The following is a 22,290-nucleotide window of genomic DNA, read 5'->3' on the forward strand; positions in this document are numbered from 1 at the left end:
TGATGGAAACATTAGCTCCAAAAATATGCAATAACTGTTAGCAATCATAGAAGAATGAATGATAGTTGAGAATATGAACTTGCCAGTATGAAAGCTCTTACTTAGAATCTTCTCTGAAATGTGATGAATTGTGATTGTCTCGATGACTAAGAACATAGTTTGTTGATTGTCAATAAAGTTTATACTTCATACTTCAACAATTGTGGATATATTGTTACTTGTCTATGAGAAGTTATATGATGAACAACTTGCTACTATGTTAATATTCATGATGATCTCATGTCTGTATTCTGTTTTTATCAACACCTCTCTCTCTCAAAATATGTGGTCATTATTATCGAGTTCATTCTTACCTGAGGACAAGCGAGGTCTAAGCTTCAGGGATTTGATACGTCCATTTTGCATCATGAATTGTTATTGGTATTTATGATTATTGTTGTCCATTATTACTCATTACAATACAATTCTTATGTCTTTTCCCACTCAATTAACAAGCTACATCACAATGGGGGAAATTGCCAAAAACTGGAATTTGCACCTCAAAACCAAGAAAAGGTTGAAAAATCACTCGACTCCGAATGGCCTGAAACTTCATGGACAATTTTCCTGGAAAATATGTGAATTATTGGGATAAAAATATACTAGAGCGGCCCCACCACAAGCAAACTGGGCGTTCCCACCCCCCCCCCCCCTTGCAGCTCCTTGTTAGCTTGTGGGGCTCGAGCAGGTCTCGCGGCACCCTATAAGGTGTGTTTTTAGCTAGAAAAAGTCAATAAGATACTTTTAGGATGAAGCGCCGCTGTCTCGAGGCGGAAACCTGGGCAGAGGCCCTTTTCCTCTCTAGTAGAGGGATTCTATTAGGGAAACTTCCCTCTTGGAGGGGGATCTAATCCATCATCATCGCTAATGTTTTCTCCTTTTTGTGAGGAACAATATTCATCAACATCTTCACTAGCACTATCTCATCTCAAACCCTACATCATCTCTTGTATTCAATCTTTGTCTCAAAACCTCAGATTCGTACATGTGGGTTACTAGTAGTGTTGATTACACCTTGTAGTTGATGCTTGTAGGTTTACTGGATGGAAGATATTATTTTCAGATCCTTTATCACCATTATTATACCTCTTATATTGAACATGTTGATGATGTGTGAGTAGTTACTTTTGCTCCTGAGGCTATGGGAGAAGTCTTGTTATAAGTAATCATGTGAAGTTGGTATTCGTTTGATATTTTGATGATATGTATGTTGTTGCTTCTCTTAATGGTGTCGTTTGAACGTTGACTACAAGACACTACACCATGTTATGGTCCTAAGGGAAGGCACTATAGGGTGGCAAATCGATGTGTTGCGAGAGTGACAGAAGCTTAAACCCGATTTTATGTGTTACTTCATAAGGGACTGATTTGCATCCAAATGTTTCATGCTATGGTTAGATTTATCTTAATTCTACTTTATAGTTGTGGATGCTTACGGGAGGGGGTAATCATAAGTGTGTTGCCTATTAAAGTAAGAACAACACCTTAGCACCGGTCCGCCCACGTATCAAATTATCAACGTAACGAACGCGAATCAACTCAACATGATGAACACGACTACACAAAAATTACCATGTGTCCTCGGGAGGGTTTGCTTCATATAAGACTACTTTCAGGAATATCCTTTTCTACCAAAAGTATTGGGCTATCTTGATGCACACTTGCTACTATTGTTACTAGTCACTTGTTAGGAATTATCTTGCTACAAAACTATCGGTCCCTGTTACTCATAGCACTTGCACAGACTAACTTCCTGAAAAATGCTTATCATTTCCTTTTGCTCCTTGTTGGGTATGACGATGTTACTTATTGGAAGGACTCTGATTGATCCCCTATACTTGTGGGCCATCACGCCCTACGCTAAGGGTGTGCTCAACCCCGGTGATGACTGACAACCCACAAGTATACGTGATCACAACAACCTTCGCGGCTAGTATTACACCCTAATTTACTGAATCGACACAAGGGGATCCAAAGAATATTTATATGTCTAAGAAGATGAGTTTTCAATTCAACCAAACCTAGTATCTCTCTCTATAACAAAGTTTTAGTAGCATTGCAAAATAGTAGTAACGGCAATGGTAACAACAATAGTTTTGTAGTGATTTTAACAGTGGCAACATCAATAGTAACTTAGTAACATTCCATATATGAAAACCCTAGGCAAGTGGACCAGTGATGGATAATAGGATTTATTGGATGACATTCATCATATAACATTTACATACTAGAGCGGCACACAACTAGCTCCAACTCATCAATGTAATGTAGGCATGTATTCCGTAGATAGTCATATGTGCTTATAATTAGAACTTGCATGATATGTTTTCTCCTACCCTCCCATGGTAGAGGGGTCCACAAGGAAACTAAGGCATATTAAGTCCTCCTTTTGATAGAGAACTGGAACAAAGCATTAACACATAGTGAATACATGAACTCCTCAAACTACGACAATCAGCGGAAAGAATCCCAATTATTGTCTCCTTGTGGTATGCGGATCATGACATGTATAGGTGCATATAACTTGCAATATAGGATCCAAAACACTCTCATATTCATAGACACATAATACGTTCAGATCTGAAATCATGGCACTCGGGCTCTAGTGACAAGCATTAAGCATGGCAAAGTCATAGAAACATCAATCTCAGAATATAGTGGATACTAGCGATCAAGACCTATCCAAATAACTCTATTACATGATCAATCTCATCCAATCCCATCACCTCCATCAAGCCTACAAAGGAATTACTCCCTATGTGGTGAGCATCATGATGGTGTTGATGGAAAAAGAAGGGTTGGTGATGACGATGGCAAGAAAGTCCCCTCCCCGGAGCCCAAAACGATCCAAATCAGTCCTCCCGAGGAAGAACGGGTGGTGGCGGCCGCTCCTCTCATACAACGTGATGAAATCTTCTCTCCTATTTTTTTCTCCAAAATTAGGAATTTATAGGACTAGAATTAGGGTCGGAGGAGCCACAAGGTGGCCCCGCCCATCAGTGCACGCCGAGTTGGCTTGGCACCAACGGGTGGCCCCCGTTTGGTGGGTCTTTGCTCAATTATTATTTTATATTCCAGAAAAAATACACAAAAAGTTTCATCCGATTTCGAGAATTTTATTTCTCCAAAAAAACAATACCATGATAGTTTTGCTAAAAACAACGTTAGTCCAGGCTAGTTTCATTCAAATCATACAAATTAGAGTCCAAAACAAGAGCAAAAGTTTTTGGAAAAGTAGGTATGTTTGGGACATATCAACTCCCCCGACCTTAATTCATCGCTTGTCCTCCAGCAATTCAGTTGATAAACTGAAAGTGATAAAGAAAACTTCTACAAATTCTTTTGTTCTTGTTGCCATATATACATTCTTAGCTAGTGTTCAGGTTTTTAGCATAAAGCATAAATAAACATATCCATGATAACAATTAAACATCATATTCACTTATGGCAATAACATAACCAACTAGCAAGTAATAATAAAATATTTCACATGCCAACAATTGGTAAAAAAAATCCTGATATAATATGATTATATGTTATCTTGCTAGGCCTTTCTCGGACCGCAAAACATAAATTTAGAGCACCTCTAAGATTCAAGTAGTGACTAAACATTGTAATTCAGAGTAGAAAAGATCTAGTCATGCTCACATCCAATATTAACTAGACTCAATACATAACAATGGCAATAGTGCTTTGAGGTCTGGTGCTTTTAGTAGGAAGATGATGACTCTAATAAAAGAAAATAACAGGAAAGAAAATAACATAAAAGTAAATAGAAATGCCCTTCATAGAGGGAACCATTGATTTGGAACGATGTTAGATCTCAAGGTTTAAAACTGCGATTGTAATTTTGAGTGACTTTTCCTGTCAATGTCACAAGAGAGATTTCAATCTATTCGACGTTAAACATATTATTGGCGGTTCCCAAGAGGAAACGTAAAGTTTACTCACATCCGTCATACATACACAACTCATGGCTAACTAAATTCATGGGTGCCCTCCAACAGTCAACTTTCGAGGGGAATTTGTTAAATTTTTTTTGTTTACGTAGGACTAATGATCTGTTTTACGAACCTCTCTCATGCAATGACTGGTGAATAAACGTCCATCTTGAGAATAACCCGCTTAGCATGGAAGATGCTGGCCACCTTGTGAGTCTATGAGCGGTACAAGCACACAAAACGGATGTTTATTTGAATGTTTAGAGGTGGCACTTGCAAATTTACTTGAAATGGGAGGGTAATATCACATATAGGTATGTATGGTGCACCCACTTGGCACAACTTGGGTTTAGGAGTTTGGATGCACAGTAGTATTCCTATTAGTACAGGTGAAGGCTAGCAATAAATTGAGAAGCGACCAGCTAGAGAGTGAAAATACTCATAATCATGCATTATGAATAATTAAAATTGAACATTAGCATGAGTAGTATATGAAAACTCCAAATTTAAATATCATGAAGGCTGCATTGGTTTTGAATCAACTACATGTTTACACATGGGCCAACACAAGCTGCTCGAATTACTTAGAGGGAAATACCAGACTACCATACCACATCATAACCATTTTAATGCATATTGACACACAAGATACATCATTATCCACTCCTAGCTATTTAAGCATGGCATGAGCAACTATAATCTCAAATTTTCGTCATAAACATGTTTACTCATAATATGATGAATCAAGATCGAACGAGCTAAGCACATTTACAAAAATGGAAAACAAGAAGATTTCATACCAACTTCCTTTACCACGGTCGCAACATCAAATATCGTCATTATTGCATTTCACTTGCATGACCGAATGGTGTGAAAATAATAATAGTGCAAGTGTACCATGGACTAAGCTGGAATCTTCCAAATATTTTATACAAAGGAGAAGATAAGGTAATATTGGCTCTTTTGTTGATTCAAAAATAATGCATATAAGAGACACTCAACATTTTTAGCGTAGTCTTCTCCTTTAAATGACCTAATAAAAAGGAAAGAAAATCAGAGTAACATACTAAAATATTTTTAGAGTTTTTGGTTTTTTCGATGGAAGCAAATAAATAAAAGAAAAAAAGAATGAGAAAAAACATTTACATGGTAAAGCTCCCAACAAGCTTGTAACACCCTCTGTTTAGCTTTCCTGACTAATTAACTTACTTCAAAATTTGGACCAATTTAAAAAAATTATGAAAACTTGTGATGCTTGAAGTGACTGTGTTTGCTTGCTTGCTCGTATGATTGTGTTGGTTCTCAATAATTCTTGTTATTCTCCAACTCATCTTCTTAGCCCATGTTCTCCTGCCTAATGATCATGCCATGTGTTTAGGACCAAAAATTGATTCTACCAAATATTATTTTCCCCAAAATGCATTTCTTTGAATTAAACCTTCAAAACCGTGAAATGAGGTTTTTACTACAAGTGTCCTAAAATTAGGGAATGTATTTTGCACCAATTATTTTACTTAAAACCTATTATCAAAATGTCTTCCAAGAACCACAATTTAAAATTTTAAAAGTTACTTTATTATATTACTTAAATGCCTTTCCGTGAGGCCAGAAATGGTCTCTTATGAAGGAAAGTTATTTTTATTGCTTTCAAATATTTAGGAAAATTTAGGGAAACTCAGTGGATATATTTATTCCATATCTATGAGGTTCAACACATGGTCATGTTCAAATTATTGGGCAAAACCCTGCAAAACCCTTCCTGCCTATTTCAATCTTTTGGAATATTTCTAAAAGAAATATTCTCAATAAATTCCAGTAAAATTCCAGCATATCACCTATGATATGTTTGCTGATCTTGCCAATTTTCATCTCAATCCAAGTTGATTTGACTCCCCTAATTATTCTAAAACCCTATCTGTCCAGATTCTGATTTGAGCAACTCTACATTGTAAAGTGTCTCCAATTGTGCTCAAATTTGGTGGACATGTTCTAATACTCCAATAATGCATCCACACCAAGTGGTGCGTCAAGGAGAATAGAAGAACTTGTCCCAAGCCCCTCAAAACCCTCTTTGTTGATTTCTGACTTTGGGAAACTTTACATTAGAAAGTTTGTCCAATTAACCCCAAACTTTTTGTGCATGCCTTAATGCTCAAATAATGCCCCCACACCAAATATTGGATTTGTGGGAATTGATTTGAATAGTTTTGTAAGCAGAAAGCCATTTCTGCCCATTTCAAGGGTTTTCCAAGTCTACATTGGAAACCTTCTCCACCATATCCCAAATTTGGTGTCCAAGCTTATTTTCATCTATTATTTGATCCTCTTAAGTTTCATATCCATTGAAGTTCATCTGATTGCTCTGCCACTCATCAAACACCTTGTGTGCATTCACTTTATTGGCTACTTTGGCCCCTTCCACTTTAACCCTTAAGCTCAAATTTCTACCACGGCTTCATATAGTTACATTTTACCTCGAGTAACATTTCCATGGCCACTGGTCAATTATTGCAGAGAGGCTCAATGTAACTATTCCTCATATTACCTTTGGAATCACCATCTTCACCCCTCTTGCCCCACTTCTGTGTAAGCCAAGTCCCCCACCTCTTGCGAGAGGGTCCCTAGCAACCCAAAGCATTGTTTAAAGCTAAGAGATGGCATGCTCATGTGGAGAAAATGAGCAGCACATCCTCAAGTGGAATTGTGGCTGAAATATAGCTGTGTACAGCAAGTGCTAGCTACACTTCCTTGCTTGAGCTGAAACTTTGCAGAAATGTAGTCCTTCCATGCCTAAGGCTGCTAGACAAGCTTTTTCCCCATTATCTATCCTGTTAGTGCCCTCATTTGTACCCCTAAGTTTCCTGCTGCAAACTTAACACCAGGCAAAACCTATTGAAACCAGCTCCATTTGGGGTAAAACTTCACCAGTGCCTTGTGGCTTGCATGACTTGCATGTTTGACACATTGGCCTGGCCAAAGGGTGGCCCAGGACACCAAGTGGTGTGGTGACCACCACCCTGGAGTGCAGAAATGGTGCTCTGCACTTTGTCTCCTCCCTCCAGTCCATTTCTAGTTGGTCCAAGATGTCTCAGTGTGTCTCGGAGCCTTCTTTTGACCATTCAAACCACTCCCCATTGCTAGCTATCTTCCAAACATCTTCTGGGGTGCGTGGCATCCATGCATAGGGAGCTCCCGAGAGCCCCGACCTCTCTCTCTCCCTCCTCCTGTCTTATCTTCCCTTTTTCGCAAGTCTCTCTTGCTTCCCTTCCTTGTGAGCATCCCAGGCTCCCTATTTGAGCCTCTGCTCTCTTCCCAAGCTCTCCTCCTCCTCCTGCCATGCCATGGCCGAAGCCCACCAGGGGCCTTCGCTCAAGCAAGGCCAACCAGGGGGGGGGTCCCCTCGCCTCTAGCTTCCCCTAGGGTTCCTCCTAACTGGCGATGCTCCTCCCGAGAACCTCCAGCTCCCTCCCTTCGCTGCTGATGCTGAAACCAGAGAGGTCGTCGGCCTCCCCGCAGCTGCCGCCGCCAGCTCCCCTTGCAGCCTCTCCGCGGGCGCTTTGTTTGGGAATGGGGCGGCGCGGTCTCCTGAGCCCGCCGGCGCTCTCACCAGGGCAGGGGATGGCCGGAGGCGTGCCCGCGCGGCTATCTCACTCCCCCACGGTTCCTCCATGCCGGCGTGAGGAAGGGGATGGCCCTGCAAGCAGGGCCCCCGTGTCAGTAGGCTGGGCTAGGCCGACTGCCTCTAGTGGCCGCGCCAACGTGGGAGAGCGCCAACCCACGGCGAAGGCGCACTAGCAAAACCCGCCTTCGGCGTGTCCCTTCGCTGGCGGCCTGAACTGCTGGGCGGGCTCGAAGGCCTATCTAGAGGATGAGCTCCTTTTCTCTTTTTCTTGTTTTTGCATAACTTCAAAAATCCATCCAAAATTCATTCTAACTCCAAATTGTTTGATTCAAACTCCTGCAGGTTCCTAAAATTCAAGGTATCTAAATATGTTCCTTGCACATTTTTTCCAGCAATATTTCTGTGGTTTTTGTTTAAATCCAATTCTGGATAATTTAAAACCCACTTTGTGAAATTCCTAGAGGATTCAAATCAACTCCAATTAGAGTGATTCCAAATTCCAGAGCCTTCTAATATCATGCCCTATTTTTGAAGCTTGGTCAACATTTTTGTCAAGCTTATTTTGTTGCATAAAATAAATAGCTTCCTATTGCTATTTATTCCATACTAGCAAATTTCTAGAATAGTCATTTCAACTCCAAATCCAGTGAAACAACTTCCTAAATATTTCTAAAATTGTTCTCTGTTAAATGAGTGCCTCCACTCATTTTTATCATAACATTTTCTGTGGGCTTCATTAAGAATCACATACTCCTCCTTTCCTCCCTTCAGAAATCCCTGATGATCCAAATCTCCTATGGAAAGCTTCAGGTATTTTTCTTATGACCAGAGAGGTCCAAGAAAAATATAACTTCTATTTATGTAGCACTTTTATTTCTGCCTGCTGCATGGCTTACCATGGTTGTTTCCGACGATAGTTGACGGGTAGACGGAGTACTCGGAGTTGGAGCGGAAGACCTCGAAGACCCCGATGGTTTATGTGAGCAAAGGCAAGCAGCCCTTTGACCATGACTGAGCATATGTTATATTGCATGTTAATATAGTAAATATTTCCGTTGCATACGATCATAAATGCCGGTAAATCATTTCATGTGATGTTACTGATGGCTCCTCCGGAGCACATGCATTGAGCTTGATCCTACCCCTTTGAGGATCACGCTATTATCATGTTGACAAGTAATACTAGAATAATAGCATGAGCATGTTGTTGGTATAGTTCAAGAGTTTATGAAAACCCCATCGGGTGCCACTAATGCCCGAGGGTGATGATGAGTTAGGTGGCCACTTTTGGTGAGGTGGTGCACCGGATATTTTGATTGAGTATGGTTTCGGAAATGGGAATAGATTTATGATGTGTCGACCGTCCCAACCTTACCAGTACGACCACATTACCCCTTATGGGACAGCGCTATGTTTATTACTCTGGTCGGTGCTAGCAAAGAGCCACATTACTAGTGGCAGGAGTGATATGTGGTCACTCTCATGATAGGGTCGTGCCAGGTAGGGCGACTATGCCATTTTTATGAGTTCGAGGCACACCGTTGGTCCCCGCATGGTTGATACTGTTAAGAGTCGGTGCTTGCTATGGCAACAGACAACAGCGTCAGAAATTGGCACGTTGACGGAGACTTGGCTTGTGCTGGTTTTTCCCTTGAAGGGGAAAGGGTGATCCAGCACAGGAGCAGTAAGTGTTTCCCTCAGTTTGAGAACCAAGGTATCAATCGAGTAGGAGAATCGCGTGAAGTCCAGAGTACCTGCTCAAACACAAAAGAGCTTGCGCCCAACGCTATAAAGGGGTTGTCAATCCCTTCAAGGTTGATTGCAAAGTGAGATCTGAAGGCGGAAAGTGCAACGAAGTAAAAGAGTAAGGGTGAAAATATGATGTGAAGTAGACCCGGGGGCCATATTGTTCACTAGAGGCTTCTATCGAAATAGCAAATATTACGGTGGGTGAACAAATTACTGCCGAGCAATTTATAGAACCACGCAAAGTCATGACGATATCTAAGGCAATGATCGTACATATAGGCATCACGTCCGAGACAAGTAGACAAATACTTTCTGCATCTACTACTATAACTCCACACATCAACCGCTATCCAGCACGCATCTAGTGTATTGAGGTCATGATGAACAGAGTAACGCATTAAGCAAGATGGCATGATGTAGAGGGATAAACTCAAACCAATGATGAAAACCCCATCTTTTTACCCTTGATGGCAACAACATGATGCATGCCTCGCTACCCCTTCTGTCACTGGGTGAGGTCACCGCACGGTATGAACCCAAAGTCCTTGGTCTACTCCCATGGATGATCCTGGTGAAACCCAAAGTCATAATTGGTGTTATACGGGAGTGCTGCAGCCACTGCCTGAATAGCTGCCTCACGAAGTCGAGCAGTAGTCGCCTCCCTCTCATACACCTCTGCCTCTCCTATGGTTATGTAGTATCTTCGTTTAACCTGAAAGTCAAAGAAAGCAGGAGCAGGAAGGGTAATATGGAAAACACGCTGTCGGTTAAATATCAAGCGGTATAGGAGAGATCCATGATCTCTCTCAAGGACCTGGTAGCGTGTTAGAGCGACACGATCAAGGTAGGCTGTACGGAGAGGAGGGTCTTCTAGACGGATGGATACCCCAAGAAAATTTGCTAAGCGTGTAGCATAAACTCCACCAAAGAAATCCCCCTCAGTGGCATTTTTATTCAGCCTCCTTGCTATAATAGCTCCCATATTGAAGCTCCTGTCACATGTTACTGCGCTCTTAAGGATACTAAGGTCGGAAGCGCATAGGTGACAAAGTGCACCCTTGCCGTTAACGTACCTACCTATGAAGAGGGCAAGGTAGTGCAAGGCAGGGAAATGGATGCTTCCTATGGTGGCTTGCATGATATCTCTAGTTTCTCCAACAGTTATACTGGAGACAAAGTCTCTGACCGAAGACTTAGGAGGATCATTAACACTACCTCCATTGGGTATCTTGCAAATCCTATTGAAATCCTCCAGACCCACAGTATAGGATTTATCGTAGAGATCAAACAATATGGATGACTCATGGCCAGCTAAAAATTTAAATCTATGAACGAAAGAGGCAGTGAGCACAGCATACTGTTCACATTTATCTGAGAGGAATTCTTCTAACCCGGCATTGCGGACAAGTGCATCAAACTCATCCTTGAAGCCTGCTTCGATCATGAACTCATCGAAAGGCCATTCATATGGTTGCACTGGTGCGTCCCTTAGTTGAAAAGGTTCGGGCTCCCGAAAGGAGAGACGAGGACCCTTCTTACTTGAGGAACCACCATGAAACTTTCTCCTGAACATAATTTCCTTATGCTCAAATTTTTGAAGTTCAAGAGAAAAGTGAATAAAGACCCACCACACCTTATAGCAACTCCTCCTACTAGTGCCAAGAGACCGTATCACGCGCTAAAACTACTTGGGACCAGCTAAAATCAACATTTATAGCTCAAGAACAGGGTCACCAAGGTAGCAAGAATTCGCGAAGGATAAAGCACTAGAGCAAAAACTAATTGGACCAATGGAGGAGTCACTTACCAAGGAGTAATTTCCCCAAAATGGTTCGGAGAATGGTGCTTTGAGCAAGGAGATCGAAAATCACAGCCAAATGAGCAAGAACACGGGTTTGAGCTGCAAAATATATTTTTCTGGAGGTGGAAGAAGAGGCTGGGAACTGGAATGAGTGGAGGGGGTGCCTGTGGGCCCCACAAGCTTGCACCCCACCACCAGGAGGTAGGTGGCGGAGGGGGGGCTTGTGGCCCACTAGTCAGGGCCCCTGACCAGCTCTCAGGCCTAGAAATTTTCAAAAATTCCAGAAAAAATCATACTAAATTTTCAGGAACACCGAAGAACTTTTATTTTCGAGGTATTTTTCTCCGGGACGCTAAAACAGAAAAAAGGAAAAGCTAAACTAATTCTATCATTTTTCTTCTAAGCAACAGAAAATGAAGACTCAAAACAGAGGTATGTGACTCTCTCATTCATCCGTTTCATGGTCATCGAAAGAAATTCGTCAATGGGGTTGATCAAGTCCTTATGACAAAACCTTCTCGAATCACAAGAGAGAACGGAGAATTTTCAAATAGCCACTAAGTCACCTCAATGGGGATATGTATCTCCCCAACAAGCAAATCATACTTCATCTTGACACGAGGAATAGGGCATTCAAAGCTCCCAATAAGAATCAATGAAGTCTTTTCGATAGCATTGATGCAATGTACTGGATATCGTTTCTTCGGAAAGTGCACTGTGTGCTCATTACCGTTGACGTGGAAAGTGACATTGCCTTTGTTGCAATCTATAATATCCCATGTGGTGTCTAAAAAGGGTCTTCCAAGGATGATAGCCATGGCATCGTCCTCGGGAATATCCAAGATAACAAAGTCTGTTAAGATAGTGGTGTTAGCAACCACAACAGGCACATCCTCGCAAATGCCGATAGGGAAGCTGTTGATTTGTCGGGCATTTGCAGAGAAACTTTAGTGGGTGTGAACTTATCCAACTCAAGTCTACGATAAAGAGAGAGCGGCATAACACTAACACCGGCTCCAAGGTCACATAAGGCAGTTCTTACGTAGTTTCCTTTAATGGAGCAAGGTATAGTGGGCACTCAGGGATCACCAAGTTTCTTAGGAGTTCCACCTTTGAAAGTGTAATTGGCAAGCATGGTGGAGATCTCAAGATCTGGTATCTTCCGTTATTAGTCACGATATCTTTCATGTACTTGGCATACAGAGACATCTTGAGCATATCAGTTAACCGCATCTGCAGAAAGACGGGTCTTATCATCTCAACGAAGCGCTCAAAATCCTCATCATACTTTTTCTTGGATGGCTTAGGAGGAAAGGGCATAGGTATCTAAACCCATGGCTCTCTTTCTTTGCCGTGCTTCCTAGCAGTAAAGTCATTCTTATTGTACTTCTTAGGTTGTGGATTATCAGGATTAACCGTGAGTTCAATCTCCACATCCTCATCATTGCTAGGTTGAGCATTATTATGAACATCAGTGTCCATATTGTCACCAGGTTCATGTTCATCACCTGATTGTGTTTCTGCATCTGACGCAGAAATATCATTAGATTCCTCAGGTGGGATAGTATTTGGTGAACTGGCATGCAGGTTTCTATCATCCTTCTTCTTCTCCTTAGGATGACTAGGTGTATCAGCATTGATTCCTTGAGAATCTTGATCAATTCTCTTAGGATGACCATCAGGATACAAAGGTTCGTGAGTCATTTTGCCTCCTCTAGTAATGACTCTAACAGAATTGTCATTTAATTCATTGAGCAGGTCATTCTGAGCTTTAAGTACTTGTTCTACCTGAGTAGTAATCATAGAGGCATGTTTACTCAGACGCTTCAGAGCATTGACATCTCTGTCTACACAAGCACTTAAATGGCTAAGCATACGAGCACTTTGTTCCAAATGTGTGCTAACATAATCATTGAAACTCTGTTGTTTGGCAACAAAGTTGTCAAATTCATCAAAGCATAGGCTAGCAGGTTTATCAAAAGGAATATCACTCTCATCAAACCTACGCAGAGAATTCACTTCTACTACCTGTACCGGGTTATCGAGACCATGGATCTCTTTGATAGGTGGTAAATTTTTGACATATTCAGCTCTAATGCCTTTCTCTTGCATATATGTCTTGGCTTCTTGCATATCTTCGGGACTGAGGAATAGAATACCTCTTTTCTTAGGAGTTGGCTAAGGAGGTGGTTCGGGAATAGTCCAAGCATTATCGTTAATCAAGAGATTATTTAGCAGAGTCTCACCTTGTTCTACAGTTCGTTCCCTAAAAACACAACCGGCACAACTATCTAGGTGGTCTCTAGAGGCATCGGTAAGTCCGTTATAGAGGATATCAAGTATCTCGTTCTTCTTGAGAGGGTGATCAGGCAAAGCATTCTGTAGCTGGACGAGCCTCCCCCAAGCTTGTGGAAGACTCTCTTCTTGGAGTTGAGCAAAGTTGTATATTTCCTGCAAGGCGGCTTGCTTCTTATGGGCAGGGAAATATTTCTTACAGAAGTAATAGACCATCTCCTGGGGACTACGCACACATCCAGGAGCAAGAGAAGTGAACCAGGCTTTAGCGTCATCCTTTAGAGAGCAAGGAAACGGCTTAAGGATATAGTAGTGGCGGATCTTCTCCTCATTAGTGAAAAGGTTGGCTATTTCGGATAGTTTGGCAAGATGGGCTATGACCGTCTCAGACTCATAACCGTGAAAAGGATCAGATTCGACTAGAGATATTATCTCAGGGTCGACAGAGAATTCATAATCCTTATCGGTGACAAAGATAGGCGAAGTGGCAAACTTCGGATCATTTTTCATCCTAACTTCCCGAGATTTTTCCTTCCACTTGAGAATTAATATCTCAGTGTCATAGGCATCCTTACACGCAAGAAAATCGTCAGCTATCTCTCCCTCCATAATGAAACCCTGAGGTATATCAGGCAATTCATATCTAGGAGAGCTAGATCTAGCAGGAGCAAAAGCAGGTTCTATCTCAATAGCATCGGCAGTTTCAGAAGCATCACGAGCATTGGAAGTAACTCTAGAAATATGAGCATCAAGGAACACTCCTAGTGGAACAGGCAAATGAGCATCTCTAGCAGTATCAAGCATAGCATCATCAGGCAAAATAGCATCTCTAGCATCATCAGGCAAAGCAGTATCAAGCATAGCATCTCTAGCAGTATCAGGCACAATATCAAGCATAGCATCTCTAGCAGTAGTATCACGCATAGTATCATCAGGCATAGTATCAAGCATAGTATCATCAGGCATAGTATCAAGCATAGCATCTCTAGCAGTAGTATCACAAGCATCATCAAGCACAGGCGACATATCAAGATTTCTAGCAGGAGGTGATGTCGCAAACTTACTCATAACTGAAGGTGAATCAAGTGCACAGCTAGATGGCAATTCCTTACCTCCCCTCGTAGTTGAGGGCAAGACTTTGGTCTTCGGATCCTTCAGATTCTTCATAGTGATCAGCAGATATAAATCCCAAGTGACTCAGAGAATATAGCAATAGCTCCCCGGCAACGGTGCGAGAAAAATGCTGACGTCGGTTGTGCTTCCCTGGCAATGGCTCCAGAAAAGTGTTGATCCTGCAATCTCTAGTGTTAGCTAGACGAATGCTTATGACAACTAACCTTCTCCTGCAACGGCACCAGAAGAATGTTGATAGAACTCCCCGGCAATGAAACTGGAAGAATGTTGTTGATGGCCCACCAGCGCGTGAGTTCGCAACAGTTTTCGAGGGTAGAGTATTCGACCCAATTTGTTGGTTTGCACGACGGAAGGTGAGAGTATACTCTCAAGTATTAGCAACTGAATTTGTCAGATTCAACCACACCTGAAAGATTAGTATCTGCAAGCACAATAGTAACAGCAAAGTAACGAGTAGCGGCAGTGTAACGAGCAATAGCAGTGGCAAGGAACAGCAGTAGTGACAGCAGCAGCAAGTAGCAAAAGTAGCAGCAGAGCAAAACAAGTAATAGCAGTAGCAACAGTAGTAGTAGCAGCAGCAGAGCAAGACAAGTAACAGCAGTAGCAATAGTAGTAGCTGTAGAGCAAGACAAGTAACAGCAGTAGTAGGGCAAACTCGTAGGCAATGGATCGGTGATTTGTTTGGATGATATTCATCATGCAACAGCTACAACACGGAGAGATAAGTGTCTAGCTCCTGTTCCTCAATGTGATCTAGGCATGCATTCCGTGTGTCGTCATACATGCTTAGGGAAAAGAACTTGCATGACATCTATTGTCCATCCCTCCCGTGCCAGCGGGTTCCAAAAGGAAACTACGGGATATTAAGGTTCTCCTTTTAATAAAGAACGGGACCAACGCATTAGCACTTGGTGAACACATGAACTCCTCAAACTATGACCATCACCGGGAGTGGTTCCGGTTATTGTCACCCCGGGGTTGCCGGATCATAACACATAGTAGGTAACTACAACTTGCAAGATCGGATCTAAAACACACATATATTGGTGACAACATAATAATTTCAGATCTGAAATCATGGCACTCGGGCCCTAGTGACAAGCATTAAGCATGGCAAAGTAGTAGCAACATCAAATATCAGAACATAGTGGATACTAGGGTTCAATCCCCATCCAAGCTAACTCGATTACATGATAGATCTCATCCTACTCATGACCGCCCAGCGAGCCTACGAATAGATTACTCACGAACGACGAAGAGCTTCATGGAATTGGAGAGGGAAGAAGGTTGATGATGACGATGGCAATGATTTCCCCTCTCCGGAGCCCAAGACGGACTCCAGATCTGCCCTCCGGATGAAGAACAGGTGGTGGCGGCGCCTCCGTATCGAAAACGCGACGAAAACTTCTCTTTTTATTTTTTCTGAGACGAAAGAAAACTTATAGAGCTATAGTTGGGGGCGGGAGGTGCCTGTGGGCCCCACAAGCCTGCCCACCGCCACCAGGGGGGTGGTGGCGGAGCAGGGGCTTGTGGCCCACTGGCCCACCCCCTAAGGTGGTACTTGGCGCACGTATTTTTGATATTTTCCAAAACTGCTCCCCGTAAATTTTCAGGACATTTGGAGAACTTTGATTTCTGCACAAAAATAACACCAAGGCAATTCTGCTGAAACAACGTCAGTCCAGCTTAGTTCCATTCAAATCATGCAAATTATAGTCCAAAACAAGGGCAAAAGAGTTTGGAAAAGTAGATACGTTGGAGACGTATCATTACCCTCCGTGGGTTGAAGTCTTCACTAACATGGACGTACGGTAGCACCACCTATCGGAACCATGCCAAAAATCTCCGTGTCAACCTCATGCGTTTGGTATCCCTACCTTACTCCTTTAATTTACACTTGCATGTTTTACTTTCCGCTGCTATACTCTTAGAACTGCATGTGTAGGGTGTACTTGACTTGCTATAACTGCCAAAGCTACCTCTCAACTAAAATTGGGAAAAGGTTAAATATGTATCTTATCAAGTAGTCTAATCACCCCCTAGACATACTTTCGATCTTATAATACCAAATGGATGTGAACAGTGCATTTCGTAATGGTCCCCCGAAGGAGTTGGTGTATGTCAAGTAACCTAGGGGTTCCAGGATCCCAAGTTCCCAAATCATTTATAATTTGTCGATAACGCACTCTATGGCCTTAAACAAGCCCCACGTGTGTGGTATGAGCACCTTACCGAGATGTTACAAGATCGTGGGTTCAAACTTGGGAAAATCGATCCCACTCTCCTCACAAAGAAGGTCAAAGGGAGTTGTTCATATGCCAACTACATGTTGATGATATTATCTTTGGTTCTCCTAACAAACCTTTTGATGAAGAGTTTGCCGCACTAATGACCAAATAATTTGAGATGTCCATGATGGGAGAGTTGAAGTTCTTCCTTCGATTCAAAGCCGAGCAACAAAGTCAAGGAATCTCCATCAATCAAGCGAAATATACTCAAGCATGCTCAAGAGATTCAAGATGGATGATCTCAAATCGGCCAAGGCAAACACTCCCACCCCTCTCAAATGTAAACTTCACTTGGATCCCATTGATAAAGCTATGGATCAAAAGGTATATCACTCTATGATTAGCTCTTTACTTTACCTTTGTGCATCTAGACCGGACATTATGTTGAGTGTTTGAATTTGTGCATGATTTAAATCCACACCTAAGTAAAGTCATTTGGTGGCGGTCAAGCGAATGTTTCAGTATTTGGCTCATTCGCCAAACTTTGGCTTATGGTATACCAAAGGTGCTTCATTTGATCTCATAGGATATTTGGACTCGGATTGGACGGGAGACCGTCTGAAGAGGAAGTCAACTTCCGAAGGTTTCCAATTTCTTAGCCGCTCTCTGGTAATTTGGTCTTCAAAGAAACAAAAGTGTGTTTCCCTTTCGTCCACCGAGGTCGAGTATGTAGATGTTGCAAGTTGTTGTGCTCAATTACTTTGGATGAGGGTTACGGTGTCATTTGTGATAAAGTGTCTCTTTATTGTGATCATGAAAGTGCAATATCGATCTCCCACAACCAAGTTCAACACTCCAAGATGAATCACATTGATATTCGTCACCTTTTTATCTGAGATCATATCAAGCGTGGGGAGATTGATCTTATTCACCTCAACACTAATGATCAACTTGCTGATATTTTAACAATGCCATTGGATGAAGCAAGATTTTGCGAGTTAAGGCATGAGCTAAATACCATTGATTCAAGCAATGTGGATCGACGTTAGGCACACCCCACCACTCTCTTCATAATATATTGTTTATATGTAGGCATGTATTTAGGGGGAGTGTTTTTCTCTCAATGAACTCTACATCCCCCTAATATTCATAAATTGGTCAAGTCTTTCACATTAGTCATTCTTGATGACATGTGTGTTTACAAAGACAAGTTTTGGTCATGGGCCCAAGGTTAAAATCTTAGCGGTGCCATACCAATTGACTCAAACATAGGTGGCTCCGGCCACCACCCCCTCCTAGTGAGGCATTTTCTTTCTTAGTACTTGTTTTTGTTTTTGTGTCACCCCAAGTTCATTTTTCTCTCATTTATTTCTTCACAACTTGGTGTGTCCTCTTTTCCTGGTATTCTCATATTTTGTTTTATCAAACAAACTCATGTTTTTTGCATTTACCACCACATGGAGTCTCCTTGGCGACTATTGGAGCGGTACTACCGCTGCCAGGGCAGTACTACCTCGGATAAGAGGTAGTATCTCTACCCTCAGCGGTTCTACCGCTAATGAGAAATCACAGGGGGTTATGGGGCACGGACAGGAGCAGCTTCTACTCCCCATACCCATTCATCCCCACTCCTCCTCGTGGGTTTCTCTCTTGAGGTGACCCAAGGGCTCCGGTGGCCACGGCCGATCTTCATTTTGGGCCATTCTTCCGCGATTCCAACCGGTGGAATCGATCCCCAACCCTTCCTATTGCCCTAGATGCTGGTATTGCCCCCGATCTTCTCTCTTTTTGGCCTCCTTCTTCAGATCTAGGTTTTGGGAAATATGAGATGCATTCTTCATTTTTTTGTGAAAATTGAGGCATGAGTCAGATGTGGAAGGCGGTTAGGGAGTATATTTTATGTTCTAGTAGGAAACTTGTGCTCTTGGCATCCCAAGTACTACCGGATCTAACCAGCGGTGGTAGCCACCCTGTGGTCTCTGCCCCGAGCGGTACTACCGTTCGCTTGGGCGGTACTACCGCCCATTAGGGGTAGTACCGCTCCTGGTAGCGGTACTACCGCTCAGGGCTGACAATCACACATGTTTTCTCCTGTTTCATCAACTTTTCTCCCATGTTTGGTTTCTTGTTGACATATGCATATCATTTACTCTCGGGTTTTCCTCTAGTTTGTGTTTTGGATCTGAGGAGGTGGAAGCTCTACTCATCAGGAGCGTAGGGTGAACCCAAGTCGTGGAAGCACGAAGTGTTACCGCGCCGCTAAAGAAGAGAGCTCTAGGCAACCCCACGATAATGTTCTAGAAGAGAGTACGAGTCAGCAATCTTCCCAGTCCAAGGGGAAGCAGTCTGCTGTCAGGCCGTTGAGGTCGCAATCTATGGCCACTCTGACTGCTAAGGACTTTTGGATGTCTCGCAAGGCCTATTCCTATGGAGAACCTAAGGAGCCATCTATGCACAATTGTCTCTTCTGGACCAAGAAGCAACTACTAGTCTATAATGTTGTTCTGAAGCAGAAGGAGAACTTGTATGTTCCACATGTCAAGTTCATTGACGTGGAATATACGCAGCAGAATGTCAAGTACTTTGGGACTGATCTCCCACTATGTGAAAAACTGGGCATTCTCAACATTACGAAGTTCAACAAAGACTTTGATGCCCACATTGTTGTTGTATTCTTTGCCACGGTGCCTTTGGGGACTAATGAGGACACAATCTTGACTTGGATGACCAACGGCTTCTTTCTACTCCGTGGAAGACCTTTATGAATCTGCTTGGCTATGAGAACAGTGGACTCGAGAACCCTCTTGGTTTCCGTCCCCACAAAGATACTACTTCAACTCACAAGTGTCACCTGTACAAGTACAGTGCGGAAACGATCTCCTCAACCACAGGCAAGTCCTCTTGGGTGCTGGAACCATTCCTAGACATTATGCACCGCATTTTTTGGCATACTCTCCTTCCCCGTGTTAAGAACTTGGATCAGGTACACTCGTACTTGGTGGATATGCTGCTTTCTGCCAGCATCATAAATTAAAGGTTAATGTGGAGCTCTGTTCTGTTATTTCTGAGTGTAAGTGCCCCATCTATGGGCCCTATCTAATGCATCTGATTGAGAAAACATGGGCAGCAACTTTTCCTGACATTATGTTTGAGTGTGGAGAGCTGGTATCACACAAGGTGGTTCATCTATGATAGAAGGATAAGTGGGCTACTCACACTGCTCCTAAGTAGGATCTGCTAGAGGATGTAGAGGATAAAGATGACGAGGAGGATGAGGACTTTGTGGCGATAGGTTGTGCTACCCCTAGCGTTGCGCCCCCTTCTACTGAGCATATTGGTCTAAGAAGTTGCAGGAGAATCTAAATAAGTTGTTTTGTATGCAAGAAAAGGGTGAGTACAGAGCTCATGCTGCTAAGAAGGCGACGATCAGTCGTCACAAGGTTGTGGGCACGAAGAGGGCTTACATGTTTCTAGCAGTTCTTAGGACAGACTCATTGATGAAGAAACCTGGATCGCTGAACACTGGCCATGGGATTCCAATGTTGAGCTGCCTAGTTCAACTACCCTCCTGGTTCAGAGTTCGGAGTGTATTCATGTCACCCACCAGAGTTACCACCTTCTTGGATCTTCTTGTTTCTATCTGCCCTTTTGATGTCTTGTTGTCAAAGGGGGAGAGTTTAAGGATTTGCGTGAGTCACGAGTGTGTTTTTTGTTGCCTGTGTTTATGTTCGCTCGTGAACTCTTTTATCATTTGCTTTGCTTGTTTTTATGTATGTGGGACTCTTGTGAGACTACGTCATATGGTGTGTGATGATTGTGATCTGCGTTGGGTTTTCTGTGAAGAGGAATGGGTTATTGCAGCACAATGCGGGTAAAAATTTCCCTGAGTTATGAAACCAAGGTTTATCGAACCAATAGGAATACCAATCCTCAACCGTCTTCAACGATTGCACACAAAGAAACAAACAACTTGCACCAAACGCGGGCAAGAGGGTTGTCAATCCCCTTGATCTCGTTATTTGCACGCAAATGAGGTGTGTAGATAGTTATTGATAATTGTAAATTGCAAAATAAAATAAAACACAAATAATGGCAGCAAGGTGGTAGTAGCGTTTGTAAATATATAAGTGAATAGACCCGGGGGCTGTAGTGTTACCTAGTGGCATCTCTCATGTAAAAGGCATATGGTGGGTAAACAAATTACTATTGGGCAATTGATAGAACAGCGAATAATTATGCGATTTTCACGGCAATGATCATGTGTATATAGGCATCACGTCCATCAGAAAATAGGTCGACTCATGCCTGCACCTATTACTATTACTCCACTTCAAGAGCACTTCTATGCTTGCCTCTCTACGTATTAAGTAAAAATAGAGTAATGCTTAGAGAACAATGACATGATGTAGACAAAGTAAACTCAATTAATATGAATAAACCCCATCGTTTTATCCTTAGAATACTTTTCATGAACAATCTGAACATAAACCCACAATTCATGATGTAGACAACTCAATTAAGAATCATAATAATCAGAGGTAACTCAAATACTTTTCAGGAATAATCTGAACATAAACCCACAATTCATCAGATCCCAACAAACACACCATACATCGTGATTGCATAGGATAGATCAAAGGGAAGATCAGATGAACATGGTATTGAAGATCATAAGAGAGAGAGATTGCCATCTAGGTGCTGCCTACGGACCCATAGATCTGTGATGAACTACTCACGCATCATGGTGAGGGCAGCAAGGTTGATGTAGAGGCCTCCATGATTGATCTCCCCTCCAGCAGATCGCCGGAATGGAGGTTTAGATGGCCTCCTGTCGGAAAAGAGGCTTGCGGCGGCGGAAAAAGTTTTTAGGGAGTGCTATTAGGGTTTTCAGAATATTTGTGAATTCATAAGACACAGAGGGACGTCGGGAGGCATTCAGGGGGCCACAAGACATCAGGGCGCGGCCAAGCCTTGGGTCGTGCCCCGTTGTCTTGTGCCTCCCTCGTACGGCCCCTCGTCCACTTCTGATGCTTGCAGTTCTTCATATAGTCCAGAAAAAAATCATATTAAAGTTTCGTGGCATTTGGACTAAGTTTGGTAGGGTAAACCTACAAAGCAAAAAAACACGTAGAAAACAGGAAATGGCACTGGGCACTGGGTCAATGGGTTAGTGCTCAAAAATATTATAAATTGGTACATAAATGCCCAAAAATTATGTAGAATGATTATATATCAACATGGAACAATCAAAAATTATAGATACATTGGAGACGTATCAGCATCCCCAAGCTTAATTCCAACTCGTCCTCGAGTAGGTAAATGATAAAAATGGAATTTTTGATGTGACATGCTATCCATAATGTAATCTCTTGTATGTATGATCATTGAGAAATGATGAATTAACGAACATCAACATAATATTATTTATTAAGTATAAGCAACACAATTATTGATTTTCAAAGTATACGATACTAAAAAATG

The sequence above is a fragment of the Hordeum vulgare genome, chromosome 7H (genome assembly GCF_904849725.1).
Source record: "Hordeum vulgare subsp. vulgare chromosome 7H, MorexV3_pseudomolecules_assembly, whole genome shotgun sequence".
NCBI classification, from domain to species: Eukaryota; Viridiplantae; Streptophyta; class Magnoliopsida; order Poales; family Poaceae; genus Hordeum; species Hordeum vulgare.